This window comes from Acipenser ruthenus, chromosome 15 (genome assembly GCF_902713425.1).
Source record: "Acipenser ruthenus chromosome 15, fAciRut3.2 maternal haplotype, whole genome shotgun sequence".
Classification (NCBI taxonomy): Eukaryota; Metazoa; Chordata; class Actinopteri; order Acipenseriformes; family Acipenseridae; genus Acipenser; species Acipenser ruthenus.
In genome coordinates this window covers 23,716,633-23,737,662 of record NC_081203.1, presented here as the reverse complement: position 1 = coordinate 23,737,662, position 21,030 = coordinate 23,716,633, and the positions used below count along the sequence as shown (strand labels likewise).

Sequence of the window (21,030 nt, the reverse complement as noted above, 5' to 3'; positions counted from 1 at the left end):
AAAAGTCACAGAAGGTGGCGTGCTAATAAGTTGCTAGTGTACTTAAAGATCCACAACAAAAAACTTTGTAAACAGGACTCAGAGTTTTCCAAAATGTTGGCAAGTATGTAGTTATCACCTACTTCCAAACAGCCTTTTATCCAGTTAATCAGCAGTTGCAATGCAAACAGAGTACAGCTGTTTCTTTAAAAAAAAAGGGGGGGGGGGGGGTCCAAATGATGGGTGGGTAGTGGAGAATGATTAAATGTAAAAGTTCTTGAAATGTACCTTTGTGTGCATTTTCAGACTTGTTTTTGACCCTAACACCCGGCTCATTTCACAACATTTTACATCAGTGATCAATTACACTTTTTACCTGAAATGTGCTCTACATGTCGACCAGACCATCCATAATGCAGGTTTTTTACTTTGATGACCTAATACGCATTGATAGGCTCGGAGGCCAGCAATGAGGTAATGAACAATGATGTGTGGAAGGGTGGGTGGGTGCAGGAGGCTTTTTTTTCTCTCTTTTTGTAGCAGGCCTCACGTTGATCATAAAGTATGCCAAGTCGCAGCGCTTCTACAGGATGGAAACAGAAAGGAAATGGACAGATCTATTTAACAGTGTGTCAGCCTGTAACAAAACAGTGATTAATCACTGCAAAATTGTAAGCACCTGTAGAAGCAGCGGGACCATGCGCTCGCAAGTCTTGTTTCAACAGCACCACCCAGAATGTCGTACAGCATTAGGTATTTTAAATGCTATCCCGGCAAACTGACATCTTTCACAGACTGGGGATTTCCGAATCACATACAACTCCCTGCTTTGTTTTAAATTAATGGGGGAGGATGCATGTGTGTGTGGCTCCCTGAACTTTTAAAAAAAAAGTCAAATTACAAAGCCGGTTCAGTGACTCTGCAAACAAGTCTGCTTGAGACCTGACCCCTTGATTCAGAAGGTTGCAAGTTCCCTACAGTCCATCAGTCAGACAGGGACTTGATTTACCTAGCATGTATGTAGGCTATATTATGATTAGGGCTTGAAGTTTTTGGTTTTAACCAAAAATAGCCTACAGAAACACCCGTGAATACCGATTTAGAAAATGTGTTTTTATTTTTTTAAACCAATAAACCTGGGTTGCGGCAATATATTTTAAATAATGTCAAATCATTCACAACTCTCTTTCCACATAAGAAAGGCAGGCAGCGCTAAAGACGTTGCTACTGACCAGTCATCAGTTGTTGTGGACCTACGTAATAACAAATATATATATATATATATATATATATATATATATATATATATATATATATATATATTCGTTATTGTGTAGGACCAATACATTCAGGACCAGTAATTACTTTAAAGTTAGGTTAACATTAATAATGCACGTAAATTAATCAAAATTAATAAAAACAACAACATTATTACAATAAAATAATAATTATAAAAAAAATACTTACTGTTAAAAAAGCAAATAAGTCAATTGGTTAAAATCTCCTATGAGCATTAAGCTTGCTTTGCAGTAGTATTTACCTTCTAATTGTTTGCATAAAGTTATTTAAGGGTCTTGTATTTAATAAGGTTTATTGACAAACTAGGAAGTGAGTTGAGCTGAGAAGTTGGTAAACAATGTGTACAATGTGTGAGCTGCAGTGATACAACTGTGAGATTGGAATCTGTCTGCATCCAACTGAATTACTGATATAATCCAAACCCCAGCATTACAGTGTGATAGATACATGGGCGGTAATGAGGCGTACAAATCATTCTGTTCCTTCTCACAATTCTTGGATTCAGAATGTGTCAAGAGTTCTACATTGCCTGAATCCTAAATATGGACATCCTCACTTCAACACAGTAAGTCAATGTTTGTATATGTATTAGTGAATAATGTAATTATGATGAATGTATAGCTGTGCTCTAGGGCAGTAATACCAGTATGCAAAATCATAAATCCACTAAAGAAGCTTGACTGCTTGATGGTGGAAGACCAGAAGAACTTTGTCTTTTAAATTATGTTTCACATTCTACACGGTCTATCCAATTAATCTAAACAGTGGCAGATGCTCTTCTGTCCTAAGGAAGCATGCCTGAAGTCAGGCCTAACATAACTGCTTCATCTGGTCTTAAAAGGTGTAGTTCCAAAAGGTTTTGAAATCCAGACAATGAACAATTCATTCATTTCTAATACATTTCCTCTGCTTTGTAAAAATCACAGAATGTGCAACTATATAGAGCAAATGAACCATACGCAGTTAAACATCTGCTACAGTGCTCTGCCTTCAGACCAACAAGGACGAAAGGACCGCTGTACAGAAAGTCACTACCTAGAATTCTTATTATAAAATGAAAATTTTAACTAAACAACAGATGGGAGCAGTAAATGATGAGGGCAGTCAATGTATTTTAATAACTTAGTTACTTTTGGCCCACTGTTCTGAAAAGTTATGTTTTTGGCCTGCATGCCAAACTAGGATCTCTTAGCAGCGCAAGGTTAGTATTAGTTGTAGAGATTTGTTTACTCAGGGAGAGGCAGATAAATTGTGCATTTATCATAGATCCTTCACCGCCACTCAAGTCCCAGTGGTACACATTTCAATTTTGGCCCAAAGTGCATCCCTAATATTTATTACCTGCTACTATGAAATGCTGGCCTTAGGGCTTCCCCACCTCAGGGAGACTGAATGGAAAAAAGTAAATAGGAAAACTGGTAGGAAAAATGGCCTGAAGCCCGTAAAGGTTACTCACTACTTCTTAGAAATCCATCTAAACCGTGCTGAACACTAAACTAAGCATGAATGGCACCAAGCCAATAAAGTTGTGGGTTAAGGATAAATCGCTTGTGTGATTTTCAGTCATTTAAAACATTTAACTCAGAGTTGTATGGGTTCTGCAGTGGGTATGTGTGTCTCAATTAAGTGCTAATTAGTTGCCCAGTAGAAAAAAAAAATCCTCCATTGAGTTTTTCACAATAATCTGTGTGGCTAAATGCACATAAAAACAGAACGGGTAGTCTGTGTATATAATAAATACTACTCTTAAGTGGATTTCAGTTCATATATCGGATTGTGAAATTTCAATTCTCTCCAAGCACATGCTGCGGATCTACCCCACCCTCACCATTACACAGCAGTTGGCAGTCCTGCACATTATGGCAAAACATGTATTATAACAAGCTGGGAATGCAGCATAGTTTTTGGTTAGTCAAAATAAGATGCCCAACCTGTGATGGGTGGCTGCTTGTACACAGTAACACAGCTGCATGGGACCTGGGGACTAGGAGGGGAAGCTCTGAAACATGTTTCTTCAGCCTTTGGAATCCGCTACCTAATCAAGTTATTGAGATATTGAGAAGTCGAGCCCCCACCTGCTTCGCAGCGTAGCAGTGGTATTGTTTTATCCACATTCAAACCCATTTGGCTGATATTTGGTGCCATTAACCTCCAGGGTTTAAGCAGTGGCCTTCGCAATACAGTTACACCCATTTTATATTGCTTGATTAAATCAAGATTTTATGTTTGGGTAGAGAAAATAAATAAATAAATAAATAAATAAATAAATAAATAAATAAATAAAACAACCAATTCAGTGACATCAAATCCCAATTTTTTTAAGGGTGACCTAATTCACTATCCTCTTGTTTCTATGAGCATAATGCATCCAAAAAACATTTAAAAACAAATAACTTTACTTTTTTTTAACTTTACAAAATTAACCAAGAATTTAAAACATTTTCACATAGACTATCTTCTGTAGTACCGGACAAACTACAACAGGAATACAACACAGTATTTGTTATTATTATTAGTTTATTTAGTAGATGCCTTTATCCAAGGCGACTTACAGAGACTCGGGTGTGTGAACTATGCATCAGCTGCAGAGTCACTTACAATTACATCTCACCCAAAAGACGGAGCACAAGTGACTTGCTCAGGGTCACACAATGAGTCAGTGGCTGAGGTGGGATTTGAACCAGGGACCTACTGGTTACAAGCCTGTTTCTTTAACCACTGGACCACACTACACAGTAATTAGCCAAAAGATTTTCCAGGCTAATAGCAATTACTACTCTACTGTTGTACAAGTTACTTTTATTTGGATCCATGTTGACTTGTTACTTGCACATATATCATGTTTGTTAGTGCAGCAGTAGAGACACAATCCATACTCGATATGAACCTGTCAAATCGTCTTCTGAATTATTATTAAGTGTAAAAATAATACCATTTGTCAAAATGAATGTTAAACTAATAAATACATATTGAAATAAAATAAAATTAAAATACTGGACTGAACAGTCAGGTTTACAATATTATTTCCTACTGGTGAGCTGTAAAGTTAAGAATAGTAAAACGTATTTGCAGAGGGTTCTTGTTTTTAAGAGCTTGTTAGCATGGGTACAATCCACCTTCTACCAAGTTCAGCATCTCCAGAGGTTTAACTAAAATACATTTTAAATTAAATATGCTAAATATAGAAAATATGGCTTTAAGAACAAAAGGTATGGCACAATACTCAACTGATATGATGCATGGTACCAACTCTATAGTGTAGCACATTAAGATAATTTACTGAAATCTAGCAGTTATCGTGAGCCAGCAGTAACTCTGTCTTAATGGTAATGGAACTCACAGCAGCACTTGAAGTGTTTTCTGAAGGGGAGGGAGACATGTCTGAATACTAAATTAAAAATGAAACAGAAAACGCATGGTAGGACAGTAAGTACACACACACACACACACACACAACTTTATTAATAATAATTCTAATAATAATAATAATAATAATATTAATAATAACAATAATGATAATACAAATCTATAATAAAACTAATTTTATTTTCTTTCTGAAGGCTTCTGTTTAAAGAAATAAATTACCTCAGGCAGCATACCAGCAAGCCAGTTTAGTGCAGTGTTTCACCAGTCCAGGCAGTAATTATCTCATCATTCGTGCTTTAGTTCTCCTTTTTGTACACACACATAAAACAAAAAGACAGCTCTCACTTTTTTTCCAACCCCCCCTGCCAGTCTTTGTGGAGATTAAGTTTTTATTTCTGAAGTGGTTTGTACATTAATCTTTCATACTCTTTGTTATAGGATTGTTCCAACCTTTTGTTGAAGACAGTGGTTGCATTAAGCAATCACTATATGAAAAAAAGTATGAAATGGCCTGCTACATTTCTCCTTTTAAGAATCCAAAGTAAGGGATATTAGTTGTTCCTCACCCACTACTTACACACCCTTATTAAAAAAATGTTCCTGCCTAGGAGCCAGAAGAACCTGGACTGACCTCAACTAGGCAATCTGAGAAGCTATTCAATGCAACCCAGCTGTGAAACTTGGGTAGAAGTTCAAGAACACATTGGAAGCGAGGTGTCGCGTCTCACGCGTCTTGCGCATCTCAGGTTGGGGAATCCATTCCTAAATTGAAAAAAAAAACTAAAAAAATAAATAGCAAAGGAAGAGGCAGAGGATTGGAAATGATCTGGAGAAGGACTTCCGTGGGATCAGGAGGTCGGATGGAGGGATCAGCAGGGGCTTGGGCCAGTTCCATCTTGAGGAGCTTTCCAGCACAGAGACGTGCTTTGAAGCGGCAGCTGGTTGCCGTAAAAATTTTGCTGACCCTCGGCGACATTCAGTGAGCTCTCCAGCTGCTCCTCTCCATGGAGCTCCTAGCACAGTGTTGGGTCCAAGAGCCAACACCTGACAAAACTAAACAGTCTCGACAATGTGACAATTTAGATCCCTCATTGTTATTGTCTTTTCCCTACTGCACTGCCAGAGAGGTCTGAAGACATACAGAGTGTAAGAAATAAAGTAGGGAGAAAAATAATCTCTTCTTTTTTTCTTTGCTACTGTAAGTTTAAACAGAGATGGGCTTTTACTGCCTTGTGGTAAAACCGCTTTAGCCAAAATGATGTTGTAGTTTAAAATGACCAAATAAAAAAAAAAAAAGTAAAATGTCAACACATTGAAACCATTAATGTGTACAGCATCAAATGAACATCTTATCATTCAATTGACACAATGGCAAATACCTTGTGAGAAATAAAATTATGAAAATTAATAAACAAACAAACAAACACATAATCTATGTCAGTTCAGTTTCTAACCACTTGTTAACAAACAAACCAACCAATTATTCCAATTATTTTAAAATGGCTTTTAAAATTAATTTGTAAATTGTTTTTTTTTTTTTTTTAAATCATCAAGTTTAAGTGGATAGCTTTTATTGGGCTAGCAAACAAGTTTAGAATGTACGAGCTGTCAACCTCATGAAGGGACTTTCAACATCTTTTTTCGTCCAAATAAAAAAGCAACTTCAACATTATTTCTTCGTTTTCTTCTCTGGATATAGCTTACAAGTTTAAAATGAATGCATTTGCTACAGACAGCATGGAATGTAATGCAGTAGATATTGCATTACATGGTTTATGTACGGGATAAACAATGATAAGTGTTGAATTGGTAAAAATAATTCACTGTCTCAAGTGCAATCAAATTGCAAATCAGAAAAGTTTAATGTAGAAGAATCGCATGCTATTTGCTGGACAGTAAGAGTTTAGTGTTTTGTTCTGTAATTTACTAAACATAATCTTTTCCTGAGAAGCTGCTGTAAAGAAAAAAAGCAGTAGCGCCAGACGTTGCAGTTCCCCTCACAGTAATACAGTGTACTGGATTGTATTTGTAGTATGAATTTCTCCAGCCTTTAGACTTGGCATCTAGTTTGTTTGACCTAGTCTAAACAAGCCAGTCTGTACAGTGCATTGAAGTTGATGCAAATATAATTCGTATTATACCTTGGAGCTTGACCATACTTACAATAATTGTATATTATGTGCATGGCAAAAACATTGCCAATTCAATTATGTATACCTTTCAAAAGAGTTTGTTGTCAGAAAATCACATTCTGAAGGGCAAATGATTAAATGACTAAACTGTCACTAGTACTGTTTTATTAGTTAATAATGGTTAGATTTTGTATCAAATCTAGGGAGGGAGGGGGGTGGAGGTAAATGAAAAGCATGTTCGACTGCAAATGGAGGCCCAGGGTACTTGCCGATGCAATTCCTTCTCTCCAAGTGTTTATTTTGGACTGGACTGGCGGCCAACTGTTTGCAATTGACCCTCTACAGGGACGAGTTAGGATATGAACATGAAACTTTCCCTTTAAAAAAAAGAAAAAGTGTGCACACTATCAATATTAGTTCCAGCCTCCTTTCGTTTCCATCCTCTTTGGCACAGGCCCAAGCTGCTGTCAGACGACTGAAGAGAAATTTCAAAGGCAGTAGCTTTCAAAAGACAGAAATAAAATAGTGGGGAGGAGGCCCCCTCAGGATGGAAATGTGCACCCCCCACCCACCTTTAAAACCACACACACTCTGACGATTTAGATTTGCTCTTAATAACTGCCCAGGCCCTGATTGCCTAGGGATAGTGTGGTCGGAAGCTCTCACAAGTACTTCTACTTAATCAGATTGTTTCCATATAGTATACCCATCCAAAGTGGCAAGGAAGGAAAAAAAACAACCATTTTAAAATTAATTAAATGTACGTCACTTAGGATATTCAGCTGTAGTGGTGATTGAGTAACAGAACGCTAAATAAAAAAATATGTGCTTCTTTATTTGTTCTACTAAATGTTGACCCTGAGCTAAAGAAGCAGAGACTCTGTTAATGTATAACAAACTCTTTTCAACACACACACACTAACACACAAAACCCTTTTTATATTATGCTCACTGCTAGGCAGAAGGTACACCTGAGCCTAAGCATAACAGTTCAGAGCGTGCGGAATGCCAACTTGGCATTTCACTTCGGGGCAGTCATTAGTCAATTTGTCATACGGCGCGCAAACGCAAATTACTAAATTATAACTGCGGATGTGCAAACCTCCAATGGTTCTCTACCCCAGGCAAACAAAGTATTTCCAGGCTCAATAAATTTGCCAGCAGAGTCTGAGCTGCTCCAGTCCTCATAACTCACAGGGATGTGTTATGTCAACAGGAGCTGATAAAGAACAACCCGCAGTGCGGGCCGTTCTTTATCAATTAATTGTTTTTTTGTCCCTGCACCTCCGCGTGAAACAAAATAACTAGATGTAGCGGACCCTTTCTCTTTGAACTTGATGTCAACAGGAGTTCACATTAATTGACTGCTCCCTGCAATAATACAGAATGAGCCATGGACACAGAGACATAAATTTATATGCTGGGAGACACAGACTTTTATTCATACCCATAACAGAGCTGCAAGTACTCTTACATACTATGTCCCAGCATTTATACAATAGCCCTTAGTTCTTCAATGAACCTAGGCTTTAGTCAACATCCTTACAGCCTTAAAATACATACATTTTACTTTTTAGTGTTGTTGAATATTACATGACATAGTAACTATTAAGAAAGTGAAACTACTGCAACTATCTTCCAAAAGCCATGGAATTCATCAGCACATTCAATAACACATAAAAAAAACAACCCTCCAGTTCACGTATTTTTATTTGGAATCCTGCAAGAGCATAGTATGTTAAAATAGCTCATTGTTTTTGAAGATTTGTCAAGACTTTTATAACCTGACACTTTTTAGTCTTTTAAAATTGCCCGTAGAAAGAAATGTAAAACTATTTAACCAAACCAAAATGTTATTTGTAGGGTTATTTGATTCTCTTTCCAGTATCAATTTCACCCCCCCCCCCCCCCCCCCCCCATTTTTAAAAAAAATGATCACAGCTTTTTTGTTTATGTGCTAAGCTGCAGCTTCCACCTAGTATGAGAAGTATGAGAAGCTACCACCTCAAGGATATTCACAATGACACAAGTCTTTATTTTTATCCACTGTATGAACAAGTAGCAAATACACAAGTATCAAATATTTCCCTATATTGATTTGTAAGTGCTATTTCTTTTCTCCTGGTAAAAATAATAATTACAATAGAATTTAACCAAAAATACACACAATTGCTGATGTTTTGTCAGACAGTGTGTTCTAGTCACTGATGAATGCTCTGTGATTGGTTAAAGGCCAGAACAACAATACACAGATAATACACTATATATATATATAGATAGATAGATAGATAGATAGATAGATAGATAGATAGATAGATAGATAGATATAAAACACAACATAACAAATCTTTTTTTTTACAAAAATAAGATCTTACCTATTTGATCTGCCTTAGACTACTTCGTCTTCATTTGCTTAAAAAAAATAACAATGGAATGGGCAATAGCGCAACCAGTCTTTGGATTTGCAGTGATGCTTGGAAAGCAGGGAATATATTTAAAAGTTTGTGTTGAAGACCTCAATTTCATGGTCCATGGATTGAAGTCTCCCCAAACCCCATGGCAGGATGTGATATCAGCAGGGTGGTTCTGCAATACATACGACAGCTTGTGTGTGCTGCTGTTTAACTTTCTGAAACCAGGCCGAATACAATACAGAATTATGGAGCACAACACATTGTTTCTACATATCCAGTGGGGACCTACAAATTATTCTTGAAAATGATCGTAACTGGTGCCTCATTAATAATAAAAGAGGACCAAATAACACATCATGTCATTTTTCCCTTGATCTGAATAGATTTTGATAAGTCATTACTTCATTGCGGTAGACTAGTGGTTACAGCTCAGGACTGTTAGTCAATTGCAGTTTCAAACACAGATACATTTTTTATTTCATCTAACAATCAACAGTCCTAGGCCTATTTCATTTCTAAACAAACCTGGCAGATTGCAGACACAGGTTTATTGAAACCTGCAGCACAGAGTGATCAATTATGCTGCATCTGGTCTGTGTGAAGTTTACAGCCTGCAGTAGCCAATCACAGCCTGGAGGCTTCAAGCTACACCTGGCTTTCAGGCAGACAAACCTCTGTGGATCTCAGTCTCACCTTTCCTTTTGCAAGCACTTATTTTAGTAACATTAGAATTTATTTTGTATTGCTTTTTAGAAGAAGCAGCTGCAAACGTAGATTTTTGATACCTTTTATTGGACCAGTATGTACTGTTTAAACTCAGGTCCCGGTCACACACACACACACTAACATTTGTAGTCTTGAAACCTTGTGCTTTCAAAAACTTTTTCAAATGTTATAATGCCAAACTTTTTATTACTTAAAAAAAAATCTATGGAAATACATACAGTAGTTTTCAGTGGTGTGCATATGTACTGACAAGCTCTATTAATTTAAATGTTATTTACTACAGTAGCATTCAATTAATTTATTCAGATTAAGTGTTTTAATACAGGGGTAGTCCAGATTATCTCCAGTTCTGAATCCAAGTGACCATTGATTCTGGTCATCAATATCTAAAGAACAATTGAACTGAATTGAAAGTCGTGCCATTGGAAGTTAAGTATTATGTATGTAGTTAACAAACAACAATGCATACCGTCAGCAAATTATATGAACCTACAATAAATAAATGTACCCTCATTTTAAATGCAGCCAAGATACATGTTTGCAGTTGTTCATAAAGCCTACTATATGGCATGGTTCCGGTTTCTCATGGAATAATTACAGACCCTGTCTGAGAGTTCTGAAACCAAAATCAACTGGGAAATACTGTCTTGTATCCTGTTGTACCAACTAACTGAACGATCGAGAAATAGGCAAGTGTGTGGTTCGCTGGTTTTAAACCTTACTCTTGTGTCATCTGTAAATACAAAATCCTCCCTGGTGTGTTGTTAAATCAATGCTCAAGTTATGGTATATTACTATTTCCTGTGCATCGCCTCTCCCTAGTTATTTTTCAGAGCAAAAATATGGAGATCGGTTATTTTACACTACTCATTTATGTTTTTGTTGAACTTCAATGTTAAACCTCACAGGACGACAGTATCTGTAGTGTTCCGCATTTTCGGTTTTTATCTTTAAAAAAATTAATAAATCCGGGAATTTTTCTGAGTTTATTTTACATAATAAAATCGGGAAAAAATTGGTTTTAATTTAAATATTAGCAAAAATCTGGGGGGAAAATTTCAATATATACACACTACATGTGGAAAATGATGTGTAGCAGTTCTGGTTTCTCATTAAGTTCAATGTCCCCTGGCATGTATGATGAAGCAGAATCTGTGCAAGTCGAAGCCACATTTTCCCAAGTTACCTGGTACTTTGCGAATGTTTGGGCAAATGCTGTGCTGACAGAAATAGTATCTACAGAAGGTATGAACATGAAATCATAAAATAGAAAATTGACAGAACTTGGCGGTGCAAACCATGTATACAAAAAGTAGTCTGCATCTAAAAAAAAAAGATATTGGTCTGTTTTTTATATCATAGAACCGAGTATAAATAAACAAAGCTAAAATAAATAGTGTGTTACAAGACCATCCTAGCACTATGTGGCTTCTTTGTCCAATGAATTCACATGCAAAAATACAGTACTCAAGTGCTTACCTGCAAAAAAATATATATTCCATTCCACAGTAGCTGAACACAAATTTAAATATTAATTGCAATTTAATAAATATATAAAGTTTAGATGTCATCTTTTTCTCACGCAAACCATTTCTGTCTGACTACTAAAAAACATGGTGGCAAAGGTTAATTTTCTGGAGATTCATCTACCTCAGATAATGAATGGGAAATGCTACCTATTTTCTATGCTTGTAGAATGCGCAGGTTATTCAAGTAATGTGAAAGGATACCTAGATGAAGGGAAAGGGGGTGTTATTCTTGCAATGGTAAAGTGATGGCATCCCAGGTAAGGGGAGAGTTCAGGTTACTGCAAAACAAACCTACTGCAGCTGCCACCATTATTTGAGAAAGCTTTTTTTCTTTTTCTCTTTTTACTGTGTCCCATCCCTCCGTCCCACCACCTCAAGAAGTGAGGTCAAAGGTAGAAGCCAGTAGAAGAGGAAGTAAATATTTACCAATTGAATCTGCAGCTCTTCAATGACTTTCATTGCGTGATCATGCAAGAGAGCCGTAATACAGTAATATCTATGTTTGTAAATCCAAGCAAAGGGAGGTGGAACAAATTAAGTTACTCTGTAACTTTCTTTTGGTCTGTGTAGTTCATATTTTTTTATTCTTATTATTTTACTTTTTCAGGAATGGTGCCTCTTCCATGGCTGGGAGGCAGTAATTTGTTACAGGCATGAGGTCTAAAGGCCCCCCGTTATCTGGGATAGGATCACAGGCAAATCATATCAGAAGACACACTGTTTAAATATAGCTAAAATTACTGCAATCATTTCTTTCAGTCTTTTTTCAGTTTTTTAATTTTTAATTTCTTCATAATCCCATCTCTTCGTGTGGGCAAAAACCTGACAGTTGCATGACAAGGAATGTTTCCCTTTGTAAAAGCATACTTCCTCTCTGTGTAGTTTTAGACTAATTGAAATGTTTCCTATTGAGCTCAATCAAGAAGGCAATTACCTAATTATTCGCTTATGCCTCTCCAGCCCCTGAAAACAAAAAAAAGAAAAAACTGCACAGACAAGCATGCTGGAAGCAGGAGGGCTTTTCTTCCCTTTTCTATTTTTTCTTTTCATAACTGGGTTGTTTAGAAAAGGAGTCTGTGTGCCCTTTTCTGGGGCCATTTGAGATGGTTATGTTAAAAAGAAGGCAGCTAGATTATGAATCTGTAAATAACAATTTAAGATGCATTGGTTTTTTTCCCTTAACACCGTGTTCCTCATGAGTGTACAGGATTTTGAAAGATGCACTTGGCGGTGAGAACTGGAAGCCAGATTGCACAGCTGTGAGTAGTATTACATGTATGTGCTGCTTATGTATGAATAGCTGGGAGACATAGAGGCTAAGATACAGCAAAATGCACACAAAATAGACCCCTAAAACAAACACGAACAGAATGGGGAACACGAAAACAAAAAGCACAGAACAATTGTCTCCAGTTCATTTTTTACAAAAGGCGTCTCCACTGCTCAACCACCACGGTTATCCTACTTGAAAACTAGCCTTTCAACTTCTGTATCCATATGAGAAACTTCATCAAGCAGAGAAAGGATTTTTGCTAACTGGAAATTCGTTTTTCAGATGAGATTGGGGAAATTACCTCTATTGACCTTGAGTGACCTTAACAAAATTGATTGAAGTCCACAAGATTAGCAGCTCATCTACAGATAGGACAAGACAGACAGTATGTGGTGTAATTAGCCCAGCACTTAAAGTACCATTTATTAAAAGTAAATTCCTGAATCTAGTATTCCAGTGAGTCTTCAAAAAAATTAATATGCAGGTACAGCTATGGCAAAAAGTTTCATCACCTAGAATTGTAGCATTGAGACATAATAAAAAAAAAATATATATATATATTAACATAATTTAGATATTTTATTTAACATCATGTAAATCAAAGAAACTACAAAATGATATTGCAAAAAGTCATAATAGTACTTCAGTATTTCATGTTAGATTTCAAAATGTCAGTACTGGAAATCTAAAAGTGGCATGTAATCCAATATGTTAACATTACATTACTTCAGCAGGTTTCATTTGACTTTATAAAGCAAAATTAGTTCATTCTATAGGGTGATGCAAAAGCTTTGGCCATAGCTCTATACTACATGTGCAAATGTTTAAGAATGTCTCCAGTGAAAAACTATACTTCTAACTTGAAGTGACTGTAGAGTTGCACAAGGCTACTTGTGTGTTCTGTGTTATTTGCTATCGTTGTTTCCACTTAGATCAGTATGCATTATACTATTGAACTATTCCAGCACAAATGTTTCAGAAAGATATCTCTTGCAGAAGGTGGGGAAACATTTCAATGTTGCACAGGCTTCAATACACAATGCTTTTCCCCTTTGGTGCATAATACTAATATGCATCCCCACCTGACTTCCCTTTTATTTTTACACAAAAATACTAAATATTAAACTGATTCAATTAAAAAAGTGTACCCTTAGTTCTAACACAGGGCTCTTTACTGGTACACAGAGTTGTCTTGCTGCCCCATTGGCACCCAGTTATGAAGTGCAAGTTTTCCATTGAGCCAGTCTGGTTCACCCATGTTGCCCCAATTCATCCACATCAGGTATATTATATACATATGGATTTCTAATGTCCTTTATGGCCTGTTCTGGGTCCATCAACATTTCACATGGACAGCAGCAAATCTTTAAAGTAACTTATCATAGTCCTTTGCAGACATGTAACATCTACCAGTTAGACACCAGCAAAACATGCTTTATAAATACAGTCACAAATGTTTAACAGCATTACCAGTATTGACTGCTGAACCTAAACACAGCTTTGAAAAGCACATTGTTATTGGACCACTTATTTTGTTTTCCAAAAATTGCCACTATTTATACCTGGTCCAATAATTCAAAGCAGCAGAGCATCTGAATTTTGTTTTTTCCCAACACTCAGGTCAGTAACTAAAAGATTAACTCATTGGGTTCGATTTTTTAGATTCATTTTTTGAATGAGTCCATGTTGCTTTAGTTTAAAAATCAATAATTCATATATATATATATATATATATATATATATATATATATATATATATATATATAATCACTCCTGTTTATTTCAAAGCACACATACCATAGCTTTATTCATCCAAGCATGCAAGCAAGCCCTTATTTCATGAAACATGTGCACTACTGTTGTCTAAACACTCTGCTGTATGACAGCTAGAGCTCTGGCTTGAGATCATGGAAAGCAGCAAATCGCCAGTGCTCAGATGCCTGGTCCCACACCACACACACATACACACACACACACACACATACTGTATATTATATGAGCGAGATAATAGAATACATATGCTGTGTGTGTATATATATATATTATATATATACATATATATATACAGACGTGCTCAAATTTGTTGGTACCCCTCCACAAAAAACGAAGAATGCACAATTTTCTCTGAAAACTGACAAAAGTAATTGGCATCCACCATTGTTTATTCCATATTTAATAGAAATCAGACTTTGCTTTTGATTTTTTATTCAACATAATATTGTAAATAAGAAAACAAATGAAAATGGCATGGACAAAAATGATGGGACCACTAACCTAATATTTTGTTGCACAACCTTTAGAGGCAATCACTGCAATCAAACGTTTTCTGTAGCTCTCAGTGAGACTTCTGCACCTGTTAACAGGTAGTTTGGCCCACTCTTCCTGAGCAAACTGCTCCAGCTGTCTCAGGTTTGATGAGTGCCTTCTCCAGACTGCAAGTTTCAGCTCTTTCCATAGATGTTCGATAGGATTCAGATCAGGACTCATAGAAGACCACTTCAGAATAGTCCAATGTTTTGTTCTTATCCATTCTTGGGTGCTTTTAGCTGTGTGTTTTGGGTCATTATCCTGTTGGAGGACCCATGACCTGCGACTGAGACAGAGCTTTCTGACACTGGGCAGTACGTTTCGCTCCAGAATGCCTTGATAGTCTTGAGATTTCATTGTGCCCTGCACAGATTCAAGGCACCCTGTGCCAGGCACAGCAAAGCAGCCCCAAACCATAACCGAGCCTCCTCCATGTTTCACTGTAGGTATGGTGTTCTTTTCTTTGAAAGCTTCATTTTTCTGTCTGTGAACATAGAGCTGATGTGACTTGCCAAAAAGCTCCAGTTTTGACTCATCTGTCCAAAGGACATTCTCCCAGAAGGATTGTGGCTTGTCAATATGCATTTTAGCAAATTCCAGTCTGGCTTTTTTATGTTTTTCTGTCAAAAGTGGAGTCCTCCTGGGTCTTCTTCCATGGAGCCCACTTTCGCTCAAAAAGCGACGGATGGTGCGATCAGAAACTGACGTACCTTCACCTTGGAGTTCAGCTTGTATCTCTTTGGCAGTTATCCTTGGTTCTTTTTCTACCATTCGCACTATCCTTCTGTTCAATCTGGGGTCGATTTTCCTCTTGCGGCCGCGCCTAGGTAGGTTGGCTACAGTTCCATGGACCTTAAACTTCTTAATAATATTTGCAACTGTTGTCACAGGAACATCAAGCTGCTTGGAGATGGTCTTGTAGCCTTTACCTTTATCATGCTTGTCTATTATTTTCTTTCTGATCTCCTCAGACAACTCTCTCCTTTGCTTTCTCTGGTCCATGTTCAGTGTGGTGCACACAATGATACCAAACAGCACAGTGACTACTTTTCTCTATTTAAATAGGCCGAATGACTGATTACAAGATTGGAGACATGTGTGATACTAATTAAAGAAACTAATTAGTTTGAAATAGCACTATAATCCAATTATTTATTATCTTTTCTAAGGGGTACCAACAAATGTGTCCAGGCCATTTTAGAATATCTTTGTAGAATAAGCAATAATTCATCTCTTTTCACAGCTTCTTTGCTTTATTCTATGACATACAAAAGGCATGCAAGTATACATGTTAAAATAGCTTTTAATTTCATCACTTTTCAGGAGGAATGAAGCATTATTTCAATGAGCTGTAAGGGTACCAACAAATTTGAGCACGTCTGTATATATATATATATATATATATATATATATATATATATATATACACACACATAATGTAGCAATTCATACATTTGTGTTTATGTACTGCATTTCCTGCTGTCTGTTTGTGTGTGTGTGCTGTGTGTAATTCCCTCCCCCGTTGTGTTCCGCCATTGCTTGTTTACCTTTTGCGTGTGTATTCCCTGGTCTGTTTCCCCATTGGTTGTTATATGTCTGTCTTGATTGGTTGTTGTTCGTCTGTGCCTATTGGTTCTGGTGTGCGGATGAGGGCCAATGGGATGTGTGTCAGCTCTGGTACCCTGTTCTGCATAAGGGGCGGAGCTGAAGCTATAAGGCGGTGCTGCAACACCAAATTGTTGTTGTTCTAGGAATGCAGTGAAGCAGTCCGAGCAGTGGTCTTTGAGTGGGTGCTGGAAACAGCGTCCAGAATAATAAAAAGAATTGGAACTGAAACAAGAATGTCTTCTCCATTTTCTGCCTCCTGCCTAAAATGCTACACTGGTGTCAGAAGGCGACACAGGTACTCCAGCATGCACTTGGAAGCATGAAGCCTTTAGCCTGGTGAGCAAGTCAGAGGGCGGACTTGAGGCTGGCAGGGTAAAGTGTAGTGTGCTACGGGGGTAGGGGTCAGGGTTGATAGGTGACACAATCAAATATGAAGACATAACCCCGATACCAGCAGTATCGGCGCTATGCTTCAGTGCGGGAGGTCTGCCTGTGAGAAACCCCTGCCTCTAGATCAGGTCGACCACATGGGGTCAATTCAAATTTTTATAACCCCGAAATTGTTTCGTGTTTGTGGTGGGGTTGTCTTGCAAATTATCCCATCGCGATGAAGAAAATTCACTTAACCTGAACCCGATCTGAAGATCATCCGAAGACACAACCTAACTAGCGGTGAGCAGCAACGTCACAGTGCAAGTCGGTCTTCCAATTAAAGCTACAGTATCACATTAGCTGTAGAGTACACAACAGAGTACCATCATTTTTGCTGTATTCACAATAAATAACACATCAAATAGTAACCTAAATATTCTACATGTGATTAATTCTAACAAATAATAACATTCATAATCTGAATAATGCAACTGGTCCAGAATGCTGCTGCTCAAAGAATACTGACAAGTACAAAACAAACTGAATATATCACACCTGTCTTGCATTGGATACCTTTCAAATATTGGGTTATTTTAAAGATTCTTCTGTTGACCTTCAAGGCTGTCTGGGGAACTGGCCCGAAATATTTATCGGACTTGCTGCATCCCTACATCCCTAGGCGTCAGCTGGGCTCTTCAAGCTCAGAGCTGCTGGCTGTTCCCTTGACCAGGTGTGTTACTATGGGAGGTCAGAGTTTCTCCACTAGTGCTCCTAAACTTTGTAACTCGTTGCCACTAGTTTTGAGAGGCTCTCACTCTCTTAAGAAATGTAAAGCACTGCTAAAAACACATTTGTTTTCTGCAGTGCGGTCATTTGTGTTAAAATGTCTGGCAAAAGGAGACGTAGAGGTGTTAATTCTTATACTTCACAGATGTTCCACGAAGCAATCAGCTAAATGCCGTTTTGTTTTTTGTGCAGTTTGTTAAACTTCACACATATATACATACATATATATATATATATATATATATATATATATATATATATATATATATATATATATATATATATATATATATATACGCGCACACACACACACACACACACACATATACATACATACATACACACACGTACAACTTTACACTTAATTAAAAACAAAATATTTGTATAAATCATCAGTAATTGGCAAGAAATAAACATTTAAAAAGAAAATGGTTGGAAGAGTTTTACAATGAAATATAATCTTAGAAATACTCAAATAAGCTTTCAATGATAAAAAGGTTTTGTCATTTTCAAGTCAGTTAAAAGTTGGATTCCAGTCTGTGGAAAGCTATAAAATGGGATTTGTAGTTGGATTCCTATCCCATCCTGCAAACCATACCCCCCTCCCCCCCCCCCAAAACTGTGCTGTTCGTCCCCCAGAGAGAAGGGAAGTCAGAACACACTTAGTACAGACTTTCCACTCAATGCAACTAACCCAGGTGGTCTCTATGGCATGCACAGTATTGTGACACTGTGGAAAGTCTGAAACAATTGCAAATGTGATCAGCTGGGGCCATCCCTGATTGGTACTGTATGGCAGTATATGATTACATTTAATTGCATAACTTTTTCCAAATGCTGCAGCGGTTTGTAAGTGGAAGGAAGGATTTGTAACTGACTCAAAGATGTTTTACATATATCTACTTGACCAAATTGCTTTTTTTTTTTTTTTTAAAGCTGTTTCAAGGAGCTGTAGTAACAAATGCAAACATGGAATTGTCTGCAGACAGTTTTACTTGAGTGCCAAGTTACAGTAGAAACCGACTGAAACTGATTTGCTATATATATATACACACACACACACACACACACACGTATACATATACATATATTACTTATGGGTTGCAAACTATTCCCAGTACTTCTTGGGCCATAAATGGTAAAAATAGTCAATATTCTGTTGGTGGTCATAAAATAAAGCAACAACCACTGGCTCTGTCACCAATGGCCAGTGATACCTTTGAAAACACTGATACAGAAATAAGACTATACTATAAACTTCAAATTCTTCTCATGCGGTTCATGTTTACATAACGTAAATGTTTTTAGTTTTTTTTTTTCTATTTATTTCTTAAATTCGCTCCATCTGCCCCACAACATATAATGTTCTAAATATATACAAAAATAATGAAAATGCCTCACTCAATGCCAGACTGTATCCTGTGGTGCATGCATTTTCATCAGTGTGTTTGTCTTCCAGACAAAATGAATATCAGATGGTGGATTTTGAAAAAGGGCAGACGAAACGCTGGACGATTTGTGTTTGTAAAACAAAAGTATTTAAAAAAAAAAAAAAACCTAGCGATTGTTATCCTTTAGAAATTATTGCTACAATCCAGTTGATTAAGAACATGCTATGCCTCTAACCACAGGTTAAACAGATGGTTAACCAGACGGAAGGACTAAGGTACTGTAATTACATTCAACTGAGCATTGGAGGTCTCTGTAGTGCAAAGCCTAGACAAATAATTTGATTTCCAATTTAAGTCTCTTTGTTATTTCCTTAAAAAAGACATTTCCTCTGATCATTCCCCTAGACAGTAAGCGTAGTGCTGCCATATTAATATGCCCATATAATAACAGCAATCAAAGATAAACTTAGAGTTAGCAAATTAATAATTGAGCCATCCCATTAAGAGCGGGCCACACACACACACACACACACACACGTCTGGTATTACATATAGAAGGTAAATGAAAATCAGGCATGATACAGTATGTAAGAACATTGGGGATAAGAAAAAATGACAAAGACACTAATTAAAAACATCAATTTAAAGTACAAGCTGAAATGGAAATACTCTGGGCTGATGAGCATGATTTCAAAATGAAGTTGATTTATTTTGAGAGCAAGGCTTACTGTATGATCTGAGCAGCAGAAAACATAGCTATAAAAACGTGTATCCTTCCTCATCAAGGGAATTAGATCCGTCTCATTCCAGTGCTTTGAATTAGGTCCGGCTTTCCATTGCAGTACTTGGTGTTAGCCTTGCAGGTGCCAAATAGTTTGACTAAGTAAAACACATAGAAATCATTTACTTTATTGTTATTAATATTATCATTATGAACATGTGTGTGGTAATATATGGTTGTTTTATATAAACCCCATGTCAAATACCCTTAGAGAAAAATATTAATTTTTGACTTGTGTTCACTTTTAAGTAAATCCTCCCTTTGAATTATTATTTTTAGGAATATATTTATTCTATTACATTGTTTCTGTTAATGTGCAAGATATAATCTAATATGATATGACAGGTATGTGCATACATATAGCATATATACCAGGATGTGTAATCTATACTTCTCTCAATTTACATACAATATACAGTACAGTAATAGAGTTTGTGTATAGTACACTGCACCAGTATATAAAATCTAGTCATCCCTGTATTATAAATGCTCACTGTTAAAACAACATTTCAAACAAACAGACTTCCAGGTAACTTAAATGCATTACTAAACCCAAGGCTTACTTGTCTGAACACCATCAAGTGATTTAACCAATTGTAATAGTGAACTATTGACCTGATAATTGGTAATAATATTGACCTAAATTTCCTGTGCCACTAGAGGAAAAACAGCCCCATAGAAGGATATTACCACCTCCATGCTTGACAGTAGGTATGGTGTTCTTTTCTTTGTACGCCTCACCAGACTTTCTCCAAACGTAACGACTATCAGCATGACCAAATGGCTCGATTTTTGTTTCATCACTCCAAGCGATTGTCGTTGCAACATTTTCCTAAGAGTGGCTTTTTCCTTGGCCTGCGACCATTGAGACCATCACCATGCAATACTCGACCTACGGTTGAAATTGAAACTCCAGTCCCACTTGCAGCCAATTCACTTTGAATATCTTTGGCAGTCAATCTAGGATTGCTATTAAACTTCCTCACAATTCTTCTACTTGTTCTTGGTGAAAGATCCTTCTTTCTTCCAGACCGAGGGAGAGTCTTATACTTCTAGATAATAGAAAA

At 36.9% G+C, this 21,030-nt stretch overlaps 1 protein-coding gene across 5 annotated transcripts in view; it reads right to left on the bottom strand.

The window, feature by feature from the left end:
* LOC117422130 (mitochondrial 2-oxodicarboxylate carrier-like) overlaps positions 1-21,030 on the bottom strand; it is a 181,085-nt gene that overhangs the window by 108,248 nt on the left and 51,807 nt on the right. The window contains exon 1 of one of the 5 annotated variants that reach the window (XM_058987514.1): positions 9,152-9,276. The exons of the other annotated variants lie outside the window; for them this stretch is intronic. The gene's annotated coding sequence lies outside the window, so the exon portion shown is untranslated. Of the gene's footprint in view, positions 1-9,151; positions 9,277-21,030 lie in introns of those variants that run through there. 5 annotated transcript variants of the gene reach the window in all.